Source organism: Scyliorhinus torazame, chromosome 5, assembly GCF_047496885.1.
Source record: "Scyliorhinus torazame isolate Kashiwa2021f chromosome 5, sScyTor2.1, whole genome shotgun sequence".
Classification (NCBI taxonomy): domain Eukaryota; kingdom Metazoa; phylum Chordata; class Chondrichthyes; order Carcharhiniformes; family Scyliorhinidae; genus Scyliorhinus; species Scyliorhinus torazame.
The window spans coordinates 98,920,864-98,934,222 of record NC_092711.1 but is presented as its reverse complement, the minus strand read 5'-3'; the positions used below and the strand labels follow the sequence as shown (position 1 = coordinate 98,934,222).

At 52.6% G+C, this 13,359-nt stretch overlaps 1 long non-coding RNA gene across 1 annotated transcript; it reads right to left on the bottom strand.

The window, feature by feature from the left end:
- Positions 1 to 1,459: 1,459 nt before the first annotated feature.
- On the bottom strand, positions 1,460 to 7,593 carry LOC140419140 (uncharacterized). Its single transcript, XR_011945556.1, has 3 exons — positions 7,345 to 7,593; positions 4,097 to 4,317; positions 1,460 to 1,525 (listed from the first exon to the last, which is right to left on the bottom strand). It is a non-coding gene; the product is annotated as an uncharacterized lncRNA (long non-coding RNA).
- Positions 7,594 to 13,359: the final 5,766 nt, after the last annotated feature.

Here is a 13,359-nt window from a genome sequence, read left to right as displayed (position 1 = left end):
AGCGGCTGCGGCCCACGGCGGGTCCGGAGAGGAGCGGGGGCGCGGGGGGCAGGCTGGGGTCCGGACGTCCAGGGAGGAGGCCGCGGTCCTCGGGGTTCAGGCCCAGATTTTCAGATACTAGGCCCAGGCCCCCGGGAGGCTCATCCCCACCCCGGGGAGGCTCATCCCCGCCTCGGGGTGGTCCAGCCGCTGGCGCCGTGGGTTGAGCCACAGGATGAGGGGCGGCGGCTGGCCGTCGGCCGAGCAGCAGATGGTGACGGTCTGGCCCTCTCGGGCCTGCAGCCGCTGCGGCCTCTTGTCGCGGATGCGGGGCCGGCGGCAACTGAAGGTGCTGGCAGGGAGGGAGCCGGCGGCCTCGGGCAGGCGGCGGCGGCGGAGGGACGGCGGGGAGGTGCAGGTGGGCGGCTGGGGGCCCAGGAGGCGGTGGCGCCGGCGGACGATCCAGAGCAGGCGGCAGTCGCAGGCCAGCGGGTTGAGGCCGAGGCCCAGGCTCTGGAGGGAGGCCAGCGAGTGGAAGGCAGCAGCCGGCAAGCTGGCCAACTGATTGGCCGTGACGTCCAGCAGCCGGAAGTCGACGAGGCTGCGGAAGGCAAAGTCATGGATGACGCGCAGACGGCCGCCCACCAATCGCAGCTCCTCCAGGCGGGTTACGTGCTGCAGCAGCGCTCCGCGGATGGCACTGATGGGATTATAGGAGAGGTTGAGGAAGCGCAGGTAGGCCTGAGTCCTCAGGCTGGCATAGGGGACAGTGCTGAGGTTGCAGCGGGTGATTGAGAGCCAAACCAAATTGAGGCCCTGGAGGCAATCGGGGCCTAGTTGGGCCAGTGAGGCCCAGGAGTCGATTTCCAGCAGGCGGACGCGGGAGAGGTCCTGGAAGGGGCGGCCGGGCAGGGCGGCGGCCTTGGGGAAGGCCAGCAGGCGGAGGGCGGTCAGGTTGAGGAGGGGGGAGAGGGCAGGACCGGGTGGCCAGGTCAGCGCGGCACCGCGGACGGTGAGTTGGTTGAGGCCGGCCCAGGCCAGCTCGGGGGAGCCCAGGCTGAGGGTGCGCAGGGCGGCCAAGCCGCGGAAGGTGTGGTCGCCGAGCAGCAGCAGCGGGTTGCCAGCCAGCTCCAGGCTGCGCAGGGCGGCCAGGCCGCGGAGGGTTCCGGGCTGCAGGTAGCGCAGGAGGTTGTGGCCGAGGCCCAGGCGCTGCAGCCGCTCCAGGCCGCCCAGGGCGCCGGACTCCAGCTCCCGCAGCCGGTTGTGGCCCAATTCCAGCTCCTCCAGCCGGCGGCTCAGGCCCCGTCCCGGGCCCCAGTCCAGCCGCTCCAGCCGGTTGTCACTTAGGTCCAGCGCCCGCGTGCCAGCCGGGATCCCCCGCGGCAGCGACTCCAGCCCCCGGGACGAGCAGCTCACCGTCCGGTTGGGGCTCCAGCAGAGGCAGTCGGAGAGGCAGTCGGAGGGGCAGCCGAGCCCCGTGCCCAGGAGGAGGAGCAGGGGGAGGAGAGGAGGCCTCACTGCCAGCAACAACGTCCTGCCCCACGGCCTGTAAAGCAAACAAAACAGGGGGTCAGTGAGGGGAGCTGGACCCCCCCCAGACACCCACCCACACACAGGACACCACCCCCCACACAGGACACCTCCCCCCAGACACCACCTCCTCCTCCCTCTTTCCCCCCCCCCCCCCCCCCCAGACGCACACCCACACGGGACACCTCCCCCAGACACACACCCCACACAGGACACCTCCCCCACACACAGGACATTGCCCCCAGACACACACCCACGCACAGGACACCTCCTCCAGACACACACCCACACACAGGACACCTCCCCCAGACACAAACCCCACACAGGACATTGCCCCCAGACACGTACCCCACACAGGACACCTCCCCTAGACACACACCCACACACAGGACACCTCCCCCAGACACAAACCCCACACAGGACATTGCCCCCAGACACACACCCACACACAGGACACCTCCCCAGACACGTACCCCACACAGGACACCTCCCCTAGACACACACCCACACACAGGACACCTCCCCCACACACAGGACACCTCCCCCACACACAGGACACCTCCCCATACACACACCCACACACAGGACACCTCCCCGAGACACCCACCCACACACTTGACACCTCCCCCACACACAGGACACCTCCCCCAGACACGCATCCACACACAGGACACCTCCCCAGACACACACCCACACACAGGACACCTCTCCCACACACAGGACACCTCCCCGAGACACGCACCCACACACAGGACCCCCCCACACACACAGGACACCTCCCAAGACATGCACCCACACACAGGCCACCTCCTCCAGACACACGCCCACACACAGGGCATTGCCCGCAGACACACACCCACACACAGGACACCTCCCCCAGACACACATCCACACACAAGACCCCCCCCTCCCCACACACACAGGATACCTCCCCCCAGACACACGCCCACAGGACATCTCTTTCCCCCCCTCCCTGCCTCCACACACAGGACCCCCCCACACCCAGATACAGGATGCCCCACCTCCCCCAGACACACGCCTGCGGACACAGGAACCCCTTTCCCAAACACTCACAGGAGCCCTCTCACACACAGGATCCCCGGTGTCCCGAACACCACCAACACCTCTCCTTTGGACCACTTATTCTACAGTCTCTTCATCCCAGGTTCTCTTCCCCTCCCCCACCCCCTCCTCTCCAAAGATGTGCAGGATGGGTGGGAGTGGGCCTAGATTTGGGTTCTCTTTCACAGGGTCGGTGCAGAACCAATAGGCTGAATGGCCTCTCTCTGCACTGTAGGGATTCTGCGGTTCGACTCTTTTCCCCCAGACCCCATCATGCTGGGGGGTGGGGGGGATCTCAGTAACCTCCCCTCGTAGAAGGATGGGTGAGCAAATTTGCAGATGACACTAAAGTCGGTAGAGTTGTGGACAGTGCGGAAGGATGTTACAAGTTACAGAGGGACATAGATAAGCTGCAGCACTGGGCTGAGAGGTGGCAAATAGAGTTTAATGCAGAAAAGTGTGACGTGATTCATTTTGGAAGGAATAACAGGAAGACAGAGTACTGGGCTAATGGTAAGATTCTTGGCAGTGTGGATGAGCAGAGAGATCTCGGTGTCCATGTACATAGATCCCTGAAAGTTGCCACCCAGGTTGAGAGTGTTGTTCAGAAGGCGTACGGTGTGTTAGCTTTTATTGGTTGAGGGATTGAGTTTCGGAGCCATGAGGTCATGTTGCAGCTGTACAACACTCTGGTGCGGCCGCATTTGGAGTATTGCGTGCAATTTTGGTCGCCGCATTCTAGGAAGGATGTGGAAGCTTTGGAAAGGGTGCAGAGGAGATTTAACAGAATGTTGCCTGGTATGGAGGGAAGATCTTATGAGGAAAGGCTGAGGGATTTGAGGCTGTTTTCGTTAGAGAGAAGAAGGTTAAGAGGTGACTTAATTGAGGCATACAAGATGATCAGGATTGGATAGGGTGGACAGTGAGAGGCTTTTTCCTCGGATGGTGATGTCTAGCACGAGGGGACATAGCTTTAAATTGAAGGGAGCTAGATATAGGACAGATGTCAGAGGTAGGTTCTTTACTCAGAGAGTAGTAAGGGCGTGGAATGCCCTGCCTGTAACAGTAGTGGATTCGCCAACACTAAGGGCATTCAAATGGTCATTGGATAGACATATGGACGATAAGGGAATAGTGTAGATGGGCTTTAGAGTGGTTTCACAGGTCGGCGCAACATCGAGGGCCGAAGGGCCTGTACTGCGCTGTCCTGTTCTATGTTCCCCGAGGCCTCTAGGACCCCCCTCCTCTGGAATGGATCCTCTCCGGAATCTCTCTTCCCCCCCCCCCCCCCCCCCCCGCCCGCAGCCGCCCCCATGACACAGTCTTGTCCACCTTCCCTCTCAGATCCTCTCCACTACCCTCCACAATATCCCCCCCCCCCCCCACATCATCATCCCCTCTTGTTGCTTCACCTCGCTCCCACAAACGCCTTTGTGTCCTTCCCAAATTTCTGTGCAAGGTCGGGCTTTGGGGTACAGAGAGTGATGGGAGGGGTTGAATATATTTGACTGCAAATTGTGATTACCTCATTAGCTTCATATTTATGGCGAAGAGCTTGAGGGTCTTCTTCGGTCCTGTTTCTGCTGACAGTCCGGGAGCAGCTTTCGCTATACAAGGAGCTACTGTCGGTTGTCAGCTTGTTTTAATGCTGCTGGGATCTGGTTACAGGTTACACACCAGCTGTAGCCTGTGGCTCAGGTTCCGGACGAGGGGCTCGATCGGGTTTCAACATAAACATTGTTCCTCCTGAATATTTAAACATTTGACATGGATAACACGGGTGCAGAAAGAGAAAACACCGGTTCAAAGTGTGAAAAGCTGGAGTGTGACCCACATTGATCTACACAGAGCAACGTGTTAGACAGGGAGTAAAGCTCCATCCTTCTACACTGTCCCCATCAAACACTCCCAGGACAGGTACAGCACGGGGTTAGATACAGAGTAAAGCTCCCTCTACACTGTCTCCATCAAACACTCCCAGGACAGGTACAACACGGGGTTAGATACAGAGTAAAGCTCCCTCTACACTCTCCCCATCAAACACTCCCAGGACAGGTACAACACGGGTTAGATACAGAGTAAACCTCCCTCTACACTCTCCCCATCAAACACTCCCAGGACAGGTACAGCACAGGGTTAGATACAGAGTAAAGCTCCCTCTAAACTGTCCCCATCAAACACTCCCAGTACAGGTACAGCACAGGGTTAGATACAGAGTAAAGCTCCCTCTGCACTGTCCCCATCAAACACTCCCAGGACAGGTACAGCACAGGGTTAGATACAGAGTAAAGCTCCCTCTACACTGTCCCCAGCAAACACTCCCAGGACAGGTACAGCACGGGGTTAGATACAGAGTAAAGCTCCCTCCACACTGTCCCCATCAAACACTGCCAGGACAGGTACAGCACGGCGTTAGATACAGAGTAAAGCCCCCTCTACACTTTCCCCATCAAACACTCCCAGGACAGGTACAGCACGGGGTTAGATACAGAGTAAAGCTCCCTCTACACTGTCTCCATCAAACACTCCCAGGACAGGTACAACACGGGGTTAGATACAGAGTAAAGCTCCCTCTACACTCTCCCCATCAAACACTCCCAGGACAGGTACAACACGGGTTAGATACAGAGTAAACCTCCCTCTACACTCTCCCCATCAAACACTCCCAGGACAGGTACAGCACGGGGTTAGATACAGAGTAAAGCTCCCTCTAAACTGTCCCCATCAAACACTCCCAGTACAGGTACAGCACAGGGTTAGATACAGAGTAAAGCTCCCTCTGCACTGTCCCCATCAAACACTCCCAGGACAGGTACAGCACGGGGTTAGATACAGAGTAAAGCTCCCTCTACACTGTCCCCAGCAAACACTCCCAGGACAGGTACAGCACGGGGTTAGATACAGAGTAAAGCTCCCTCCACACTGTCCCCATCAAACACTGCCAGGACAGGTACAGCACGGCGTTAGATACAGAGTAAAGCCCCCTCTACACTTTCCCCAACAAACACTCCCAGGACAGGTACATAGGAAAGGAGCAGGCCATTCAGCCCATTGAGTGTGCTCTGCTCTACAATATGATCATGGCTGATCAGCCACTTACATGGAAAAATAATTCCAAGTGAAAGTGGTTCCCTGAAAATTAACTCGGTTCACTGGTTAATGATTTCCCACACAACCACTGGTTAATGATTTGCCGCACACAGCCACTGGTTAATGATTTCCCACACAACCACTGGTTAATGATTTCCCGCACACACAGCCACTGGTTCATGATTTCCCGCACACAGAGCCACTGGTTAATGATTTCCCACACACACAGCCACTGGTTAATGATTTGCCGCACACCGAGCCACTGGTTAATGATTTGCCGCACACAGAGCCACTGGTTAATGATTTCCCACACACACAGCCAATGGTTAATGATGTCCCGCACACAGCCACTGGTTAATGATTTGTCGCACACTGAGCCACTAGTTAATGATTTGCCACACACACAGCCACTGGTTAATGATTTGCCGCACACCGACCCACTGGTTAATGATTTGCCGCACACAGAGCCACTGGTTAATGATTTGCCGCACACAGAGCCACTGGTTAATGATTTCCCACACACACAGCCAATGGTTAATGATGTCCCGCACACAGCCACTGGTTAATGATTTGTCGCACACTGAGCCACTAGTTAATGATTTGCCACACACACAGCCACTGGTTAATGATTTGCCGCACACCGACCCACTGGTTAATGATTTGCCGCACACAGAGCCACTGGTTAATGATTTGCCGCACACAGAGCCACTGGTTAATGATTTCCCACACACACAGCCAATGGTTAATGATGTCCCGCACACAGCCACTGGTTAATGATTTGTCGCACACTGAGCCACTAGTTAATGATTTGCCACACACACAGCCACTGGTTAATGATTTGCCGCACACCGAGCCACTGGTTAATGATTTGCCGCACACCGAGCCACTGGTTAATGATTTGCCGCACACCGAGCCACTGGTTAATGATTTGCCGCACACCGAGCCACTGGTTAATGATTTGCCGCACACAGAGCCACTGGTTAATGATTTGCCGCACACAGAGCCACTGGTTAATGATGTCCCGCACACAGCCACTGGTTAATGATTTGCCGCACACAGCCACTGGATAATGATTTGCCGCACACACAGCCACTGGTTAATGATTTGCCGCACACACAGAGCCACTGGCTAATGATTTGCCGCACACCGACCCACTGGTTAATGATTTGCCGCACACTGAGCCACTAGTTAATGATTTGCCGCACACACAGAGCCACTGGCTAATGATTTGCCGCACACACAGCCACTGGTTAATGATTTGCCGCACACACAGAGCCACTGGCTAATGATTTGCCGCACACCGACCCACTGGTTAATGATTTGCCGCACACTGAGCCACTAGTTAATGATTTGCCGCACACACAGAGCCACTGGCTAATGATTTGCCGCACACCGAGCCACTGGTTAATGATTTGCCGCACACGGCCACTGGTTAATGATTTGCTGCACACACAGCCACTGGTTAATGATTTGCCGCACACACAGAGCCACTGGCTAATGATTTGCCGCACACACAGAGCCACTGGTTAATGATTTGCCGCACACCGAGCCACTGGTTAATGATTTGCCGCACACAGAGCCACTGGTTAATGATTTGCCGCACACAGAGCCACTGGTTAATGATTTCCCACTCCGATTTCCGGCTGAGATTGATGTTATTGAGTGGAGACGGGCTTAATATACCTCCCCACGGGCCGATTTGAAAGGCAGGCCGGCTTTGGGGGCTTCCTTGATGTGTGGTTTGTGGCGAGGTCCCCATCGGTTCCGGTCCCCGAGGGAAAGGCAGATGGCTGGTCCCAAGGGTGCTCCTTTCCCGGGGACACGGTTCAGATTCACTCCCTTACTCTCTGGCGGGCGCCTTAGTTTCCTGTGGAATATATGAAGAACATCTAAAGCTCATCATTTAAGTATTTCACTGAGGACCAGAACTATGTAAGGAATGACTATGCCTGTATTATTGCAGAGCTGTTCAGAAAGTCAGTAAAAGACAATCTGTTGCTGGGAGTTTGATTTTCTGGTGTCTGAAACCACAAGATTCAATGTTTAGAGGCAACAAGATGAACAAGGAAACACATCAAGGCCCAAAACTCCAGCTGGATATTCACAGGAGAAAGTCTGTTATCAAACACCTTGAATGGACAGAACAGAGAAAGATCCCAACTGTAAGAAACTCTCGAATCATTTGTAAATATCTTTCAAATGCTGACAGGTTGCAGCTGTCAGTTTCCATCACATTGAAGGTTAGAGAATGGGTATTCTGGAACTAAAAAACATGAGTTAGATCACAGCGAGAGCAGTGAGCACAGTTCTGGTCACCACATTCCAGTACAATCACATTCTTCCTGGAGAGAGTACGGAAGAGGTTTTTCTGGATGTTTCCAGGATTAGGGAATTTTAACAAGAGGAACGATTGGATCGATTGTTTTCTGTGGAACAGAGGAGGCTGAGTGGACATTTAATTGAGGTGTGCAACATTGAGGGTCCCAGATATAGTGGATCAGACGGCAGAAGGACCTATTTCATGAACAAACAGATCAGTAACCTGGGGCCAGAGATTTAAGTATCTGTTGGAAGGATTAGAGGGGAATTGAGGATTTTTTTCACCCGGGGTGGTGGGGATCTGGAACTCTGTCTGAAAGGGAGGTAGAGACAGAAACCCTCATCGTATGTGGAGTTTGTGTGATCTGCAGGCTACAGACCAAGAGGTGGAAAGTGGGATTAGACTGGACAAGGAATTTTCAGCCAACACAGACACAATGGGCTGAATGGCCTCTGTGCTGTAAATGTCTAGGATTCTGTGATGACAAGTGATCCTCGAGTTTTTAATCCAAGACAGACCTCAGCGCAGTCAGTTCCGCCAAATGTTGATGTGATGGATCAAGAGGTGTCAGGTGCCAGGAGCAGTGATTCAAATGGAAATATCAGTAAATCCTATATAGTTTATCTGTATGTGGTTCCATTTTAATAACTTCTCCTGAATGTGACCCTCACCCAGGTTTCATAGATTATCATAGAATTTACAGTGCAGAAGGAGGCCATTCGGTCCATTGAATCTGCACCGGCTCTTGGCAAGAGCACCCTACCCAAGCCCACACCTCCACCCTGTCCCTATAACCCAGTAACCCCACCCAACACTAAGGGCAATTTTGGACATGAAGGGCAATTTAGCATGGCCAGTCCACCAGACCTGCCCATCTTTGGACTGTGGGAGGAAACCGGAGCACCCGGAGAAAACCCACGCACACACGGGGAGAACGTGCAGACTCCGCACAGCCAGTGACCCAAGCCGGGAATCGAACATGGGACCCTTGAGCTGTGAAGCAATTGTGCTAACCACTATGCTACCGTGCTGCCCCCAATAAGAAACAACATCAAAGGGCTCATCCGGGATTTGAACCCGGGACTTCTCACATTTTCATAGAGCACAACCCCTGAAGCGAGAATCTTACCCCTGGACCAACGAGCCAGTTTTGATTTTATTTATTTATAATAATAATCCTCTGTCACAAGTAGGCTTACATTAACACAGCAATGAAGTTACTGTGAAAGCCCCTAGTCGCCACATCCGGCGCCTGTTCGGGAGAATTCAATGTCCAGGGTCCCAGGTTTGATTCCTGGCTTGGGTCACTGTCTGTTGGAGTCTACACGTTCTCCCCGTGTCTGCGTTGGTTTCCTCCCACAAGTCCCGAAAGACGTGCTGTTAGGTAATTTGGACATTCTGAATTATCGCTCTGTGCACCCGAACAGGCGCCGGAATGTGGCAACTGGGAGCTTTTCATAGTAACTTCATTGCAGTGATAATGTAAGCTTACTTGTGACAATACAGATTATTGTTATTATTAAGACGTGACCTTGTTTTTCAGAAGCCATTTGAGAATCTCTAATGGCTCCTTCTCCACCCCAGTGATCAGAAACTGAATCTGTTAGGATCCTCAAGCATCTTCCCTGTGATTGTGGGGCCTGTCGTTCCCTGTCTCTGATTTGGAATGTGGGAACTCCGTGAGTTACCTTCCAATCTCAGGAAGCAATCCTTGACTCTTGATCTGTTGATGATGCAGCAAAGACCCAGGCTCCTGTCCCATTTCTTTACACATCCTGGTGTTGATGCTTCAGAAAATCTCTTTGCTTCAAAATATCCTGCATGTTTAGAACATGGACTGAATAACCGACTCCTGTTCCTGTTTCTGATGCCTTGATTCAATCTGAGCCGACAAATCAAAATTGCAGAAAACCAAATTATTGATGAATATTCTGTTGACAAATGGAGTCTCAGAACCATAGAATTCCTTCAGTGCAGAAGGAGGCCAATCGACCAATCAAATTGTTGCCTTTTCTTCTTTTACTCTGTCCTTTCTGTGGCTCAGTTCCAATTATGGCAATCAGTGAGTTTGCCCTTCTTTCTATGTTATCTATATTCTAATGCTTTGCGTCGCCAGGAATCAAATGATACCACCACAAGGTTCAACCGGCTATCGATCAAAGAGCCAAACACCAGTTAGTTAGTTCAAGGTCAAGGCTATTTTATTTACACACAATTAGTCATGCAACATAAACACTACTAGTTAACTACGCCTATCGACTATGACAACCTGTACTTAACTTCGGACACCCGGTTTAGGTCAGAGAAACAGTAGCCACTGTTCGATTCTGGATCTATCGAGTCCGAAGGAGTAACTGCTGCTCAGCGGGACTCATCCGTCTGGTAGCGAGCATTAAACTTGGACTTGCTTCTGGTGTTGTTGCAATTGGAGATGGCCGGACCGGGGTACCAGGTCCAAGAGAGGACGAACATGTGGCAAACTCTTCTTATACTTGGGGGGTTTTCGTGCTCTTTTGGGCGGTCCTTCAGTTTGGACCCTACTAATTGGGTGATCCCTGATCACTCTGTTCGATTCCTAACCAATAAGGTGAATAACCTGTAACTCCAGCATTGTGGGAGCACCTTCACCACACAGACTGCAGCGGGTCAAGAAGGTCAAACATCATCTTCTCCACAGGTAACTGGGGATGGGGAATATTTGCTGCTGGTCTTGTTGGTGAAAGGACAGGGGAGTGGGAGGAGCTGATTTGCTCTGGCAAAGAGAGCCAGCACAAACAGGACGGGCTGAATGGCCTCAATCTGCATTGTAACCATTCAATGATTCACTGATAAAGAAGCGACGCTGGAGACCAGGGAACAACCTCTGGAACCAATGACCAACCTGATACAAAGCGGCTCTTCATTGATCTGGGAGCTGCGGCCCTGGTCGGTGTAAACGGGGGGAGGGGGGATCCGCTCAGTTTATTCCCGTGGTTTCCGGAGCCCCTCCGTCCACCCACCGGATCCTCCGCCCCACCATCCCCCCCCTTTACCCATTGTGGACCCGTCTGCCCATCACCCGCACTGCGCATGCTTCACTCACAGTCCAGCCCCACCCCTCACTCACTACCAGTTGGAGAACCAGCTGCTCCCGTCCGGTCCTCCAGGCCAACCCTCACAATTCCTATTGGTCCGGTACCGCCGCCAATCACTCCCTGGGCATTATCACCGTTCGGGCTGTGCCCGGCGCATCTGCAGTTCAGGTTGTCGCTGACGATGCGAGGAGCGGGAAAGAAATAATCAAGCAACTTTCAGGATTGTAGCCGGGAGCAATAGAAGCTGCGGAGTGAGCCGGGAGGCTTCATAAATGCCCTGTGGAGGCTTCAACTCCCGAGGAAAATGTTAACGGTCCAGTCTTAAACAGCACCGAATAGAGTGAGAGCTGAGCGGTGACAGGCCCGGGTTACCGGTCGCCATCTTTACAGAGGACAAGGTGCCTGGACCGGATGGCAACTCTCCCGGATTGACTGACTGGAGTCTCCAGGATTTTATTTCAATCATTTGTGGGAGTCACTGGCTGGGCCAACATTTATTGCCCATCCCTAATTTCCCTTAAACTGAGTGGCTTGCTCAGCCATCTCATAGAACATTACAGCGCAATACAGGCCCTTTGGCCCTCGATGTTGCGCCGACCTGTGAAACCACTCTAAAGCCCATCTACACTATTCCCTTATTGTCCATATGTCTATCCAATGACCATTTGAATGTCCTTAGTGTTGGCGAGTCCACTACTGTAGCAGGCAGGGCATTCCACGCCCTTACTACTCTCTGAGTAAAGAACCTGCCTCTGACATCTGTCTTATATCTATCTCCCCTCAATTTAAAGGTATGCCCCCTCGTGCTAGACATCACCATCCGAGGAAAAAGGCTCTCACTGTCCACCCTATCCAATCCTCTGATCATCTTGTATGCCTCAATTAATTCACCTCTCAACGTTCTTCTCTCTAACGAAAACAGCCATAAGTCCCTCAGCCTTTCCTCATAAGATCTTCCCTCCATACCGGCAACATTCTGGTAAATCTCCTCTGCACCCTTTCCAATGCTTCCACATCCTTCCTATAATGCGGCAACCAGAATTGCACGCAATACTCCAAATGCGGCCGCACCAGAGTGTTGTATAGCTGCAACATGACCTCGTGGCTCCTAAACTCAATCCCTCTACCAATAAAAGCGAACACACCGTATGCCTTCTTAACAACCCTCTCAACCTGGGTGGCAACTTTCAGGGATCTATGTACATGGACACCGAGATCTCTCTGCTCATCCACACTGCCAAGAATCTTACCATTAGCACAGTACTCAGTCTTCCTGTTATTCCTTCCAAAATGTATCACCTCACACTTTTCTGCATTAAACTGCATTTGCCATCTCTCAGCCCAGCGCTACAGCTTATCTATGTCCCTCTGTAACTTGTAACATCCTTCCGCACTGTCCACAACTCCACCGACTTTAGTGTCATCTGCAAATTTACTCACCCATCCTTCTACGCCCTCCTCCAGGTCATTTATAAAAACGACAAACAGTAGTGGCCCCAAAACAGATCCTTGTGGTACACCACTAGTAACTGGACTCCAGTCTGAACATTTCCCATCAACCACCACCCTTTGTCTTCTTCCAGCGAGCCAATTTCTGATCCAAACTGCTAAATCACCCTGAATCCCATGCCTCCGCATTTTCTGCAGTAGCCTACCATGGGGAACCTTATCAAACGCTTTACTGAAATCCATATGCACCGCATCAACTGCTTTACCCTCATCCACCTGTTTGGTCACCTTCTCAAAGAACTCAATAAGGTTTGTGAGGCACGACCTACCCTTCACAAAACCATGTTGACTATCTCTAATCAAATTATTCCTTTCCAGATGATTATACATCCTATCTCTTTGAAACCTTTCCAAGATTTTTCCCACAACAGAAGTAAGGCTCACTGGTCTATAGTTACCGGGGTTATCTCTACTCCCCTTCTTGAACAAGGGGACAACATTTGCTATCCTCCAGTCTTCTGGCACTATTCCTGCAGACAAAGATGACTTAAAGATCAAGGCCAAAGGCTCAGCAATCTCCTCCTTAGCTTCCCAGAGAATTCTAGGACAAATCCCATCCTGCCCAGGTGACTTATCTATTTTCACACTTTCCAGAATTGCTAACACCTCCTCCTTATGAACCTCAAGCCCTTCTAGTCTCGTAGCCTGAATCTCAGTATTCTCCTCGACAACATTGTCTTTTTCCTGTGTGAATACTGACGAAAAATATTCATTTAGCACCTCTCCTATCTCCTCGGACTCCAAGCACAACTTCCCACTACTGTCCTTGACTGGCCCTACACTTACCCTAGTCAT